General features: G+C 31.9%; 1 protein-coding gene across 1 annotated transcript in view; it reads right to left on the bottom strand.

Moving 5' to 3' along the window:
* LOC148612434 (kelch-like protein 18) overlaps positions 1-16231 on the bottom strand; it is a 93166-nt gene that overhangs the window by 56308 nt on the left and 20627 nt on the right. The window lies entirely within an intron of this gene.

Raw genomic sequence — 16231 nt, forward strand, 5'->3', positions numbered from 1 at the left:
GTTTCCTTGTATAAACTCTACAAGACTGGTAAGTTGTGATTTTTTTTGTTCACAAGTTAAGAGAGATAATCATACCATAAGCTCATGATGCACCTGTTTAATAGGACATCTTATCGAATGATAATTATTAGTCAACTGTGCTGGTAATACCTGTTCATTGATCAGAGGGGGTTGGCACACCTCCTTTTTACCAGAAAATTAGTCATTTTCATGTGTAAAATTGACAAAACATGGAAAATAATGTGTTAGCATCACCATCACTTTGGCTTGCACCCCTCCTTTTCGAAGTGTCTGGAGCGGTCCCTGTTCACTAATCTGTAAATAGCTTTCATCATATTTTGCTTTAACCGTCTAGCATGAAACAAGTTGCCTGTTTTGAAACTATTTTAATATTCTCCATAAAAGCAATAAAGAAATATATAAAAAAAACAATACAATGCTTAGGTAGCAAACCATATTATACTCCAGCAATGCTAAAGGTTGTCTGGCAAGCTATTTTCTGACTTGGTGCCATCCTAGGGTATAGAGGAACGGAATTCTAACCTCTTACGTTATAGGAGTAACAGGGACGGATCCAGGATTTTAGATAGGGGCGCACAGTAAAAATTCTGCCGAGCGGAGCAAGGTGACACAAATTTTGAGGTTAAATTTTTGAAACATTATAGAGTGGTGCAATGTTGATATCTTTTGTGGTAAAATTAGCGAGAAATTTTAAGTTTCAACTTGAAACCGCCTAAATCTACCCATGACAACCCATGCTTTGCAAATTTTAGGGGGCGCACTCCTCCACCAGAATACGCCTCCGAGTAACCATGTTGATTTTTATGAGTGGGGTCGGGGCTAGGATCACATTTGAAATAGAAAGGCAGGACAATGATATATGATTTTATATAAATACAAAGATGCAATAGGCGAAAAAAAAAAGGGTTCTGGTTTGAATATTACATAAAAAGATCTGGGACACAAAATTTGACTATATAGCCCCCTTTTTCCCCTTACGATTCAAATGGATATACGAATGTATCATTATTTACCTGGGAGGGGGGACTGGTCATTTTGAAATCCTATAAAATTTTCTTGACCCCCCATATTTTCTTATCCCCCTTAAAAATATTTTGTTTTAAATGTGATACCCCCTCTATTAAACATGCGTATGGAGTTTTCATATACATGCAACAACTACTGCATTATGCCAGAGCTTGTCGAAACTACGCAGAGTTCTTGTATCGCGCTAGAATTCTAACAAATAAACTTCTGGAACAGGGTTGTGTTGCTACAAGATTGAAGTCATCCCTATAGAAGTTTTATGTTATGGTCGTCATCCAGAAATCGTGGATCGCTATGGTGTATCCATCTGCGCCATGAAAACTGAATTGTTCAACGTGTCATGGTTTTCCTTTCCTCTTTCATCTACCCCGGACTTGTCTTTTTATGAGCAACTCGGTGGGTGTATCTAGAAAAGCAGAGGACGCTTACCCTACTGGCGCACCTGGTCCATGCTCCAAGTTTATAGTGGAGTCATAGTTGCTCATTTGCTTTTGTTAATTTGTATATTTGATTTTAACAAAATTTCATGTTCTTTGTACGTCTGTTTTCCATGTCTGGCCTTTGTCCCTGGATAACATTCTTCTTATTACCGTTATAACCGTAGTTCCCTTCACTACTCCTTGAAGCAAAAGCAGTTGAGATGTTAAAGAATTCTTACAATAAAAAATTCAAGTCTTCAATTCCAAAACTTGATACTTTGGAAAAGTCTTATCAAAATCAAGCAGAATCAGACACAGCTCTTGAGATTCAAGATATTGGTAAGGAAATTGAATCGTCAGCAGATAAGTCGGACCAATTTGATTTAATAACTGTAAATGTTTTAGGTCCTGATGGTTATGTTGATATGTGAACTTGATTTTACCAGAGATCATGCATGTGACAATGAAATAAAATGTTGAATGGTGGTAAAATATGTTTTAATTGGACTGGTGTAATGCTCTGCTAAACTAAAAATTTGGATCCCCCTTGAAATCCATGTGCAAAAAAATGACCCCCCTCTTTTAAGTTATAAAACAACTGAACCCCCTTTTCCACTTACAGAAAAAATGACCCCCTGGATATATGTACTTGGTATGTTTAAATTTTCAAATAAATGTCTACGGTTTGAATATTATTTGTAAATTATTATATAAAGGATGCCGAATCTAGAGGTTTAACCTTAAAAAAAAAAGCTGTTATGCACGTGGCTAATTACAATATTCGTTATGTTTCGGCTAAGTTTACAGCCAATGAAATGAACATCTCGTTAGCGAGAACACAGCGTTACTTTATATATTTATCGGGCATTTTTAAAGAACCCAAAGCTTATCCGAGAGGAAATAATCGCCATTTTCTTGCAGCATATTTCTCTGTTTCCTTCCCCTTTCCCTATGATATCCCCTGAATGGAGGTGAAAAATTCGAGCGCAGAAAATAAGGTCAGTTAGAGAGAATAATAACGGAATGTGCTATTTAAAATATGCCTAGACGTAAAAAACTAAGGGATAAAAGAAGAGATCATAGTTATGACTTTACATCATCAGACCAATCGAGTGTTGCCGACAAAAGACAGTGCATTGATGATTGAGAATGTAAACAAGGTCAAAAACAAGAACGATTGTACGAATATAAACAATGTAAGCAATCACAACAAAATGTCACTAAATAATTCAACAATACAACAGGGGTCCCATCCAACCGGGCCTATGACTAGTTCACCAGGACCTGGATACAATCAGTTCCAACCTTTTTTGCCATTTCCACCTATGACAAACATTTTACCAAATATGCCACAGTATCCACCCATGGCTAGTCCAGATTTATACCTGAAAGAAATCTATCAAAGAATGGAGCATATCGAAACAAAACTTTCATTGCTTGATAACATTGAAAAACGATTAGACACAATTGATTCAAAATTTGATAAAGTAGATTCTGATATAGAGCGGTGCAGGGTACGAATAGAACACTTAGAACGAAACGCTGAATTTTTATCTGACATTAAAGATGAGCACGTAGCGATAAAGAAAAGGCTAGACAATATTAAAAGCGGTGTAGAAATTACACAAACAGATAGTAAAAAGGTGCGCGACCGATTAATAGACATAGAAACACAAAACCTTCAAAATAACTTACTTTTTTCGAAATAGCCGAAAAGAGTGCTGAAATTATTACCGAGGGTAGAAGAGAAGGCGACGCAGAATATGGCGCGACCGCGAATGAGAGGTGACAAGCTGTATATCGACGGAGAGCTATGGCAGGAATAGAATTAGGCGGAGGATCATGTTTGTCTCAGTCATGATGTGTTGAAAATATATTCTTGGAATATATCAAAAGGGCTTATTCGAAAAATTCAAGATAAAAAGTTTCAAAGTATTGTGAATTCATATGATATTGTATGCTTCCAAGAGTGTTGGGTTAAATGCCCAGAAGATTTTGACATGAAGGGATATGAAAAGGAATCTGTTCATAGGAAAAAGTGCAATGGAGGTGGTATGGTATAAAAAGTGGTTGAAACCATATTTAAAATTAATCAAAATTAGTGCTGATAGTATAATTTGGTTCAGAATTGATAAGAGTATAATGCTTAATAATAAAGATATGTTTTTATGTTCTATTTATATGCCACCTGATAAAAACATTTTTCACGGAAGTATGACATTGATGTATTTGAGACACTTGAAACAGATATTGAGCATTTTTCCAATAAATTTATTGTAGCAATTAGTGGTGATATTAACGGACGTGTGGGCTTAGAACTTGTTTGTTTGTTTGTTGGGGTTTAACGTCCGAGCAGGAATATTTCAGCTATATTCAGACAATGAACATGAAAAGGATGACAAAATGAACATGAAACGAAAAAAAAAGGATGGGTCACAAGGATAATAGGGTCGACAAATTTTGATTGCCACTGGGAAAAGGGGGGATGGGTAAGGTAGGGCAATTTAGCCTCCTGTGGCGGAGCAGAAAGGTTCCTACTCCTATCGAATACCACAGCAGGGTTCTTTAACGTGCGAGTAACGTGGCATTTTTCCCAACACGGTGCACCACTATGGTTTGCGGTCAGGTTTTCCGTATTATAGCCTGACAACCCCAGCATGTAACACGCCATGGGTACCCCATTCCACCACCTGGGGCACACATCCCAGTTGCTCTGTGGGCGGAGCGCCTAGCCCCCGGCTAGGTTTCTGAGCACTATTTAGTCGCCTTATACGACAAGCTTAGCGCTGCTGCAGGCCTATTCTTTTAACACCCGGACCTGCACGGGGCGGGCTTAGAACTAGATTACATACAAGGAGAAGCAATTCAATCTCAGTTACGTGACAATTTAGATTTTATTGACTACCAAAATGACTATGAATATTATAAGGTTAAAAGAAAATCTGAAGACGATAAGACAATCAATGCTTTTGGCAGAAAATTACTACAGTTATGTTATTCTACAGGTCTGCGTATCTGTAATGGATGATTTGGTATAGAAAGTGAAAAGATAACATTTAATAACAAAAATGGGTCGAGTGTAATTGACTATTTATTAGTTCCAAAAAATGATATGAATGTTGTTGAAAGTTTTCATGTTGGTAATTTTAATACTTATTCTAGCCATGCTCCTATTTTGGCAGATATTTTCCTTAAACATATAATATCTTATATCAAGAAAAATGTAATTGTCAAAATATGAATTATAACGTTTTAAATGGAATGATGAGAGCGAAGATGCGGTCAGAGAGCGTTTGATTGAAAACGCAGGTAGATTTGATGAGATTGCATCGTTAATTGACGAAAGTACTGATGTGAACAGAAGTGTAGAATTACTTAACATTCTATTGAAAGACATTTTTGAAGGTTTTACAAAGACCGAGATAAAACGCAAGCAAACGTGTGACTATTGTGAGCAACATAACTGTACATGTCCTAGTTACATGTTCGTCCTGAGTTGTTTCGCCCTGATTGGTGAGTGGTTTCGCCCTTATCAATTAACAGGTAAATGATTGATGTTTTAATGAATAAAAGGTATTGTTATTCATGATAAACTAATTAGTACTCTAAACAAAAATAAAAGAACGGACATTGTTATTACAGAAATATTCTTCAAACTGTAATTGACAATAGATGTTATTTTCATCTTTAAATCAGCTTGCAACCTTTTGATCTTCAAACAATTGCCGAAAATGTATAAAAATGCATAAAGTTCGAACTGGCATATTCATTCTTGAATTCGCATCTTGACATGTCCTTATGGCAGACAACTTGTGTATTTCTTGTAACCAGACAGTCCGACCTCGTCAACATGCCATCACTTGTGATGCATGTAACAGGTGGCAGTACCGTACATGTGATACAGGTAGGGAATGCTTTATCTAATTTAGAATATCATTTTTTTATTTTAAAAAAATGTAAATTTTTTACATCAAAGTTCTTTCATAGTCTTTCAACAATTTTCTTTTAATCATTTAGTTACATTAACAGTCTTATATTTATTGTCTCTTCTTTTATGTTGGCTAACGTGACAGGGCAATTGTTATTGTTGTTATTTTTTTCTTATGTTTTTATTCATTAAAACTTTATTTTGATTATAATTTGTTTTATCATGCTTATCTGATGTATTTGCCTGATTTATGTTGTTAGTTTGTTGGGGTTTAACATCCGAGCAGCAATATTTCAGCTATATTCAGACGATGAACATGAAATTGATGATAAAATGAACATGAAATGTTGACGAAAGAAAAGTTGATTTCCCGCTTCAAGTATGATTTTTTTGTCAGCGCGGCCAGTTCATTAATTAATTGCAACGTTATATTCACATTTATATTGTAAACAGATATCACAGAGAAAACGTTATTTAAAGAGCTTTTTGCTGATCACAAAATTATCACAAAAAAGATATATTGAGAATAACGCAGACAAATTAGTATATTTTCTATTAAAACTTTTATATATAGGTACCCTATTCCAGGCGTAAGACTAATATCTCAGTGTTTGCCAGGAAAAATTACTTTTGATAAAAAGCTGCTGCATTAGTCAGAGTAAGCAAATTTGTGGTTTATTCTGACATGGTAGATACATAACCTGTACTATCAGTTCCAAATCATTATTTAACCCCCACTTATTTTTTCGTCAACATTTCAAGAATTAAAACATGTTTGCAAGGTCGAAATCGATCATTGTACGTATTTTCAAGGAAAAAAATGAGAAAAATCATCAAATAAAGATGCACATTTTTTTTCGATCATTATCACCAAATTGGAAAAAATGTCCCGAAAGGGTCTCCATGCAACGAATTGATAGTTTTTCACCGAAAAAAGTTTTCCATTTATAGAGAAATTTAATATTTTTGGATGATTTTGAAATTTTTGTTTTTCCGTCAACATTTCAAGAATTAAAACATGTTTGCATGGTGGAAATCGATCATTCTACGTATTTTCAAGGACAAAAATGAGAAAAATCATCAAATAAAGATGCACATATTTTTTCGATCATAATCACCAAATTGGAAAAAATGTCCCGAAATGGTCGCCATGCAACGAATTGATAGTTTTGCACCGAAAGAAGTTTTCCATTGATAGAGAAATTTAATATTTTTGGATGATTTTGAAATTTTTGTTTTTCCGTCAACATTTCAAGAATTAAAACATGTTTGCACGGTGGAAATCGATCATTCTACGTATTTTCAAGGACAAAAATGAGAAAAATCATCAAATAAAGATGCACATATTTTTTCGATCATAATCACCAAATTGGAAAAAATGTCCCGAAAGGATTTCCATGCAACGAATTGATGGTTTTGCACCGAAAAAAGTTTTCCATTGATAGAGAAATTTAATTTTTTGCATGATTTTGAAATTTTTGTTTTACCGTCAACATTTCAAGAATTAAAACATGTTTGCACGGTGGAAATCGATCATTCTACGTATTTTCAAGGACAAAAATGAGAAAAATCATCAAATAAAGATGCACATATTTTTTCGATCATAATCACCAAATTGGAAAAAATGTCCCGAAAGGATTTCCATGCAACGAATTGATAGTTTTGCACCGAAAAAAGTTTTCCATTTATAGAGAAATTTAATTTTTTTGGATGATTTTGAAATTTTTGTTTTACCGTCAACATTTCAAGAATTAAAACATGTTTGCACGGTGGAAATCGATCATTCTACGTATTTTCAAGGACAAAAATGAGAAAAATCATCAAATAAAGATGCACATATTTTTTCGATCATAATCACCAAATTGGAAAAAATGTCCCAAAAGGATCTCCACGTAACGAATTGATAGTTTTGCACCGAAAAAAGTTTCCATTTATAGTGTAATTTAATTTATATCGCATGATTTTGAAATTTTTCTTTTACCGTCAACATTTCAAGAATTAAAACATCTTTGCACGGTGGAAATCGATCATTCTACGTATTTTCAAGGACAAAAATGAGAAAAATCATCAAATAAAGATGCACATATTTTTTCGATCATAATCACCAAATTGGAAAAAATCTCCCGAAAGGATCTCCATGCAACGAATTGATAGTTTTGCACCGAAAAAATTTTCCATTTATAGTGTAATTTAATTTATATCGCATGATTTTGAAATTTTTGTTTTTCCGTCAACATTTCAAGAGTTAAAACATGTTGCACGGTGGAAATCGATCATTCTACGTATTTTCAAGGACAAAAATGAGAAAAATCATCAAATAAAGATGCACATATTTTTTCGATCATAATCACCAAATTGGAAAAAATGTCCCGAAATGGTCGCCATGCAACGAATTGATAGTTTTGCACCGAAAGAAGTTTTCCATTGATAGAGAAATTTAATATTTTTGGATGATTTTGAAATTTTTGTTTTTCCGTCAACATTTCAAGAATTAAAACATGTTTGCACGGTGGAAATCGATCATTCTACGTATTTTCAAGGACAAAAATGAGAAAAATCATCAAATAAAGATGCACATATTTTTTCGATCATAATCACCAAATTGGAAAAAATGTCCCGAAAGGATTTCCATGCAACGAATTGATGGTTTTGCACCGAAAAAAGTTTTCCATTGATAGAGAAATTTAATTTTTTGCATGATTTTGAAATTTTTGTTTTACCGTCAACATTTCAAGAATTAAAACATGTTTGCACGGTGGAAATCGATCATTCTACGTATTTTCAAGGACAAAAATGAGAAAAATCATCAAATAAAGATGCACATATTTTTTCGATCATAATCACCAAATTGGAAAAAATGTCCCGAAAGGATTTCCATGCAACGAATTGATAGTTTTGCACCGAAAAAAGTTTTCCATTTATAGAGAAATTTAATTTTTTTGGATGATTTTGAAATTTTTGTTTTACCGTCAACATTTCAAGAATTAAAACATGTTTGCACGGTGGAAATCGATCATTCTACGTATTTTCAAGGACAAAAATGAGAAAAATCATCAAATAAAGATGCACATATTTTTTCGATCATAATCACCAAATTGGAAAAAATGTCCCAAAAGGATCTCCACGTAACGAATTGATAGTTTTGCACCGAAAAAAGTTTCCATTTATAGTGTAATTTAATTTATATCGCATGATTTTGAAATTTTTCTTTTACCGTCAACATTTCAAGAATTAAAACATCTTTGCACGGTGGAAATCGATCATTCTACGTATTTTCAAGGACAAAAATGAGAAAAATCATCAAATAAAGATGCACATATTTTTTCGATCATAATCACCAAATTGGAAAAAATGTCCCGAAAGGATCTCCATGCAACGAATTGATAGTTTTGCACCGAAAAAATTTTCCATTTATAGTGTAATTTAATTTATATCGCATGATTTTGAAATTTTTGTTTTTCCGTCAACATTTCAAGAGTTAAAACATGTTGCACGGTGGAAATCGATCATTCTACGTATTTTCAAGGACAAAAATGAGAAAAATCATCAAATAAAGATGCACATATTTTTTCGATCATAATCACCAAATTGGAAAAAATGTCCCGAAAGGATTTCCATGCAACGAATTGATGGTTTTGCACCGAAAAAAGTTTTCCATTGATAGAGAAATTTAATTTTTTGCATGATTTTGAAATTTTTGTTTTACCGTCAACATTTCAAGAATTAAAACATGTTTGCACGGTGGAAATCGATCATTCTACGTATTTTCAAGGACAAAAATGAGAAAAATCATCAAATAAAGATGCACATATTTTTTCGATCATAATCACCAAATTGGAAAAAATGTCCCAAAAGGATCTCCACGTAACGAATTGATAGTTTTGCACCGAAAAAAGTTTCCATTTATAGTGTAATTTAATTTATATCGCATGATTTTGAAATTTTTCTTTTACCGTCAACATTTCAAGAATTAAAACATCTTTGCACGGTGGAAATCGATCATTCTACGTATTTTCAAGGACAAAAATGAGAAAAATCATCAAATAAAGATGCACATATTTTTTCGATCATAATCACCAAATTGGAAAAAATCTCCCGAAAGGATCTCCATGCAACGAATTGATAGTTTTGCACCGAAAAAATTTTCCATTTATAGTGTAATTTAATTTATATCGCATGATTTTGAAATTTTTGTTTTTCCGTCAACATTTCAAGAGTTAAAACATGTTGCACGGTGGAAATCGATCATTCTACGTATTTTCAAGGACAAAAATGAGAAAAATCATCAAATAAAGATGCACATATTTTTTCGATCATAATCACCAAATTGGAAAAAATGTCCCGAAAGGATTTCCATGCAACGAATTGATGGTTTTGCACCGAAAAAAGTTTTCCATTGATAGAGAAATTTAATTTTTTGCATGATTTTGAAATTTTTGTTTTACCGTCAACATTTCAAGAATTAAAACATGTTTGCACGGTGGAAATCGATCATTCTACGTATTTTCAAGGACAAAAATGAGAAAAATCATCAAATAAAGATGCACATATTTTTTCGATCATAATCACCAAATTGGAAAAAATGTCCCGAAATGGCCTCCATGCAATGAATTGATAGTTTTGCACCGAAAGAAGTTTTCCATTTATAGAGAAATTTAATATTTTTGGATGATTTTGAAATTTTTGTTTTACCGTCAACATTTCAAGAATTGAAACATGTTTGCACGGTGGAAATCGATCATTCTACGTATTTTCAAGGACAAAAATGAGAAAAATCATCAAATAAAGATGCACATATTTTTTCGATCATAATCACCAAATTGGAAAAAATGTCCCGAAAGGATTTCGATGCAACGAATTGATAGTTTTGCACCGAAAGAAGTTTTCCATTGATAGAGAAATTTAATATTTTTGGATGATTTTGAAATTTTTGTTTTACCGTCAACATTTCAAGAATTAAAACATCTTTGCACGGTGGAAATCGATCATTCTACGTATTTTCAAGGACAAAAATGAGAAAAATTATCAAATAAAGATGCACATATTTTTTCGATCATAATCACCAAATTGGAAAAAATGTCCCGAAAGGATCTCCATGCAACGAATTGATGGTTTTGCACCGAAAAAAGTTTTCCATTTATAGAGAAATTTAATATTTTTGGATGATTTTGAAATTTTTGTTTTTCCGTCAACATTTCAAGAATTAAAAAATGTTTGCACGGTGGAAATCGATCATTCTACGTATTTTCAAGGACAAAAATGAGAAAAATCATCAAATAAAGATGCACATATTTTTTCGATCATAATCACCAAATTGGAAAAAATGTCCCGAAAGGATTTCCATGCAACGAATTGATAGTTTTGCACCGAAAAAAGTTTTCCATTTATAGAGAAATTTAATTTTTTGGATGATTTTGAAATTTTTGTTTTACCGTCAACATTTCAAGAATTAAAACATGTTTGCACGGTGGAAATCGATCATTCTACGTATTTTCAAGGACAAAAATGAGAAAAATCATCAAATAAAGATGCACATATTTTTTCGATCATAATCACCAAATTGGAAAAAATGTCCCGAAAGGATTTCGATGCAACGAATTGATAGTTTTGCACCGAAAAAAGTTTTCCATTGATAGAGAAATTTAATATTTTTGGATGATTTTGAAATTTTTGTTTTACCGTCAACATTTCAAGAATTAAAACATCTTTGCACGGTGGAAATCGATCATTCTACGTATTTTCAAGGACAAAAATGAGAAAAATTATCAAATAAAGATGCACATATTTTTTCGATCATAATCACCAAATTGGAAAAAATGTCCCGAAAGGATCTCCATGCAACGAATTGATGGTTTTGCACCGAAAAAAGTTTTCCATTTATAGAGAAATTTAATATTTTTGGATGATTTTGAAATTTTTGTTTTTCCGTCAACATTTCAAGAATTAAAAAATGTTTGCACGGTGGAAATCGATCATTCTACGTATTTTCAAGGACAAAAATGAGAAAAATCATCAAATAAAGATGCACATATTTTTTCGATCATAATCACCAAATTGGAAAAAATGTCCCGAAAGGATTTCCATGCAACGAATTGATAGTTTTGCACCGAAAAAAGTTTTCCATTTATAGAGAAATTTAATTTTTTGGATGATTTTGAAATTTTTGTTTTACCGTCAACATTTCAAGAATTAAAACATGTTTGCACGGTGGAAATCGATCATTCTACGTATTTTCAAGGACAAAAATGAGAAAAATCATCAAATAAAGATGCACATATTTTTTCGATCATAATCACCAAATTGGAAAAAATGTCCCGAAAGGATTTCCATGCAACGAATTGATAGTTTTGCACCGAAAAAAGTTTTCCATTTATAGAGAAATTTAATTTTTTGGATGATTTTGAAATTTTTGTTTTACCGTCAACATTTCAAGAATTAAAACATGTTTGCACGGTGGAAATCGATCATTCTACGTATTTTCAAGGACAAAAATGAGAAAAATCATCAAATAAAGATGCACATATTTTTTCGATCATAATCACCAAATTGGAAAAAATGTCCCGAAAGGATTTCCATGCAACGAATTGATAGTTTTGCACCGAAAAAAGTTTTCCATTTATAGAGAAATTTAATTTTTTTGCATGATTTTGAAATTTTTGTTTTACCGTCAACATTTCAAGAATTAAAACATGTTTGCACGGTGGAAATCGATCATTCTACGTATTTTCAAGGACAAAAATGAGAAAAATCATCAAATAAAGATGCACATATTTTTTCGATCATAATCACCAAATTGGAAAAAATGTCCCGAAAGGATTTCCATGCAACGAATTGATAGTTTTGCACCGAAAAAAGTTTTCCATTTATAGAGAAATTTAATATTTTTGGATGATTTTGAAATTTTTGTTTTACCGTCAACATTTCAAGAATTAAAACATGTTTGCACGGTGGAAATCGATCATTCTACGTATTTTCAAGGACAAAAATGAGAAAAATCATCAAATAAAGATGCACATATTTTTTCGATCATAATCACCAAATTGGAAAAAATGTCCCGAAAGGATTTCCATGCAACGAATTGATAGTTTTGCACCGAAAAAAGTTTTCCATTTATAGAGAAATTTAATTTTTTGCATGATTTTGAAATTTTTCTTTTACCGTCAACATTTCAAGAATTAAAACATGTTTGCACGGTGGAAATCGATCATTCTACGTATTTTCAAGGACAAAAATGAGAAAAATCATCAAATAAAGATGCACATATTTTTTCGATCATAATCACCAAATTGGAAAAAATGTCCCAAAAGGATCTCCATGCAACGAATTGATAGTTTTGCACCGAAAAAATTTTCCATTTATAGTGTAATTTAATTTATATCGCATGATTTTGAAATTTTTGTTTTACCGTCAACATTTCAAGAATTAAAACATGTTTGCACGGTGGAAATCGATCATTCTACGTATTTTCAAGGACAAAAATGAGAAAAATCATCAAATAAAGATGCACATATTTTTTCGATCATAATCACCAAATTGGAAAAAATGTCCCGAAAGGATCTCCATGCAACAAATTGATAGTTTTGCACCGAAAAAATTTTCCATTTATAGTGTAATTTAATTTATATCGCATGATTTTGAAATTTTTGTTTTACCGTCAACATTTCAAGAATTAAAACATGTTTGCACGGTGGAAATCGATCATTCTACGTATTTTCAAGGACAAAAATGAGAAAAATTATCAAATAAAGATGCACATATTTTTTCGATCATAATCACCAAATTGGAAAAAATGTCCCGAAAGGATCTCCATGCAACGAATTGATAGTTTTGCACCGAAAAAAGTTTTCCATTTATAGAGAAATTTAATTTTTTGCATGATTTTGAAATTTTTGTTTTACCGTCAACATTTCAAGAATTAAAACATGTTTGCACGGTGGAAATCGATCATTCTACGTATTTTCAAAGACAAAAATGAGAAAAATCATCAAATAAAGATGCACATATTTTTTCGATCATAATCACCAAATTGGAAAAAATGTCCCAAAAGGATCTCCATGCAACGAATTGATAGTTTTGCACCGAAAAAATTTTCCATTTATAGTGTAATTTAATTTATATCGCATGATTTTGAAATTTTTGTTTTCCGTCAACATTTCAAGAGTTAAAACATGTTGCACGGTGGAAATCGATCATTCTACGTATTTTCAAGGACAAAAATGAGAAAAATCATCAAATAAAGATGCACATATTTTTTCGATCATAATCACCAAATTGGAAAAAATGTCCCGAAAGGATTTCCATGCAACGAATTGATGGTTTTGCACCGAAAAAAGTTTTCCATTGATAGAGAAATTTAATTTTTTGCATGATTTTGAAATTTTTGTTTTACCGTCAACATTTCAAGAATTAAAACATGTTTGCACGGTGGAAATCGATCATTCTACGTATTTTCAAGGACAAAAATGAGAAAAATCATCAAATAAAGATGCACATATTTTTTCGATCATAATCACCAAATTGGAAAAAATGTCCCGAAATGGTCTCCATGCAATGAATTGATAGTTTTGCACCGAAAGAAGTTTTCCATTTATAGAGAAATTTAATATTTTTGGATGATTTTGAAATTTTTGTTTTACCGTCAACATTTCAAGAATTGAAACATGTTTGCACGGTGGAAATCGATCATTCTACGTATTTTCAAGGACAAAAATGAGAAAAATCATCAAATAAAGATGCACATATTTTTTCGATCATAATCACCAAATTGGAAAAAATGTCCCGAAAGGATCTCCATGCAACGAATTGATAGTTTTGCACCGAAAGAAGTTTTCCATTGATAGAGAAATTTAATATTTTTGGATGATTTTGAAATTTTTGTTTTACCGTCAACATTTCAAGAATTGAAACATGTTTGCACGGTGGAAATCGATCATTCTACGTATTTTCAAGGACAAAAATGAGAAAAATCATCAAATAAAGATGCACATATTTTTTCGATCATAATCACCAAATTGGAAAAAATGTCCCAAAAGGATCTCCATGCAACGAATTGATAGTTTTGCACCGAAAAAATTTTCCATTTATAGTGTAATTTAATTTATATCGCATGATTTTGAAATTTTTGTTTTACCGTCAACATTTCAAGAGTTAAAACATGTTGCACGGTGGAAATCGATCATTCTACGTATTTTCAAGGACAAAAATGAGAAAAATCATCAAATAAAGATGCACATATTTTTTCGATCATAATCACCAAATTGGAAAAAATGTCCCGAAAGGATTTCCATGCAACGAATTGATGGTTTTGCACCGAAAAAAGTTTTCCATTTATAGAGAAATTTAATATTTTTGGATGATTTTGAAATTTTTGTTTTTCCGTCAACATTTCAAGAGTTAAAACATGTTTGCACGGTGGAAATCGATCATTCTACGTATTTTCAAGGACAAAAATGAGAAAAATCATCAAATAAAGATGCACATATTTTTTCGATCATAATCACCAAATTGGAAAAAATGTCCCGAAAGGATTTCCATCCAACGAATTGATGGTTTTGCACCGAAAAAAGTTTTCCATTGATAGAGAAATTTAATATTTTTGGATGATTTTGAAATTTTTGTTTTACCGTCAACATTTCAAGAATTAAAACATGTTTGCACGTTGGAAATCGATCATTCTACGTATTTTCAAGGACAAAAATGAGAAAAATCATCAAATAAAGATGCACATATTTTTTCGATCATAATCACCAAATTGGAAAAAATGTCCCGAAAGGATTTTCATCCAACGAATTGATGGTTTTGCACCGAAAAAAGTTTTCCATTTATAGAGAAATTTAATTTTTTTGCATGATTTTGAAATTTTTGTTTTACCGTCAACATTTCAAGAATTAAAACATGTTTGCACGGTGGAAATCGATCATTCTACGTATTTTCAAGGACAAAAATGAGAAAAATCATCAAATAAAGATGCACATATTTTTTCGATCATAATCACCAAATTGGAAAAAATGTCCCAAAAGGATCTCCATGCAACGAATTGATAGTTTTGCACCGAAAAAATTTTCCATTTATAGTGTAATTTAATTTATATCGCATGATTTTAAAATTTTTGTTTTTCCGTCAACATTTCAAGAGGTAAAACATGTTGCACGGTGGAAATCGATCATTCTACGTATTTTCAAGGACAAAAATGAGAAAAATCATCAAAAAAAGATGCACATATTTTTTCGATCATAATCACCAAATTGGAAAAAATGTCCCGAAAGGATTTCCATGCAACGAATTGATGGTTTTGCACCGAAAAAAGTTTTCCATTTATAGAGAAATTTAATATTTTTGGATGATTTTGAAATTTTTGTTTTTCCGTCAACATTTCAAGAGTTAAAACATGTTTGCACGGTGGAAATCGATCATTCTACGTATTTTCAAGGACAAAAATGAGAAAAATCATCAAATAAAGATGCACATATTTTTTCGATCATAATCACCAAATTGGAAAAAATGTCCCGAAAGGATTTCCATGCAACGAATTGATGGTTTTGCACCGAAAAAAGTTTTCCATTGATAGAGAAATTTAATTTTTTGCATGATTTTGAAATTTTTGTTTTACCGTCAACATTTCAAGAATTAAAACATGTTTGCACGGTGGAAATCGATCATTCTACGTATTTTCAAGGACAAAAATGAGAAAAATCATCAAATAAAGATGCACATATTTTTTCGATCATAATCACCAAATTGGAAAAAATGTCCCGAAAGGATTTCCATGCAACGAATTGATGGTTTTGCACCGAAAAAAGTTTTCCATTTATAGAGAAATTTAATATTTTTGGATGAT

Source organism: Perna viridis, chromosome 7, assembly GCF_037379345.1.
Source record: "Perna viridis isolate PV_CMFRI_1.1 ecotype Kerala chromosome 7, ASM3737934v1, whole genome shotgun sequence".
Taxonomy (NCBI): domain Eukaryota; kingdom Metazoa; phylum Mollusca; class Bivalvia; order Mytilida; family Mytilidae; genus Perna; species Perna viridis.